The sequence below is a fragment of the Etheostoma spectabile genome, chromosome 21 (assembly GCF_008692095.1).
Source record: "Etheostoma spectabile isolate EspeVRDwgs_2016 chromosome 21, UIUC_Espe_1.0, whole genome shotgun sequence".
Classification (NCBI taxonomy): domain Eukaryota; kingdom Metazoa; phylum Chordata; class Actinopteri; order Perciformes; family Percidae; genus Etheostoma; species Etheostoma spectabile.
In genome coordinates this window covers 17777768-17778559 of record NC_045753.1, presented here as the reverse complement: position 1 = coordinate 17778559, position 792 = coordinate 17777768, and positions in this window count along the sequence as shown.

Below are 792 nucleotides of genomic sequence, written 5' to 3'. Positions count from 1 at the left end.
TAGGCTGAAAGACCGGCCTTTACATTTTTTTTTATTTTTTTTTTAATTTGGCTCCTAGGGCGGCTGTTTACTCATTTGTGTATAATGTGCAAAGAACTGGTGAACTGACATAATCTTGTGGGAAACCTGTGCTGATGGATCTGTTCTGAAAGGGCATTGTTAATCCTGACATGCTGGATTTGAATGGTCACAAAAGAGAAATACAACTTAATTATAAAAAGAATTGACACTCATCTGTTTGAATTTAGGTATTAGCAGATGGAGCTGAAGTGTTTTAAAAACAGAGCTAAATTCAACAAATAGCAGGCCTGCATAGGCCTTGGGGTCTTCCAAGTGCTTAAAAACATAATCTTCTGACATGACAGAATGTATGCAACGATACAACAACCTGTCAAACATACAGTTAATGAAAAAAATAATCTTGATCTCTCTGTCAATTAACAGTGACGTGCCTGAATTCCAACTCAAGAAAGTTTAGAGCATTGCCTCAGTTAATTACTATTCCAACTCCTCACGCTCCAAAGCTTACACAAATATCTGAACATCTGCATGTGTTCCTGAGCTTAAATCAGAGTTGGAAGACAGATGAGATAGATTTCTGAGTGACCTGAGATGTTTTATTCGATCAAAACAATTGGTGCGATTAAATGTGACAACATAGTAAATGACACTTTCATACATTTTTGCACACTTTATTGTGTCAGCCAAAAAGAACAATTGAATGAATAAAGTAAAGTATAAGTATCTAGTCTGGCTCTCACCAGACCAAGCTCAATCTTCAGGGCAAAACCA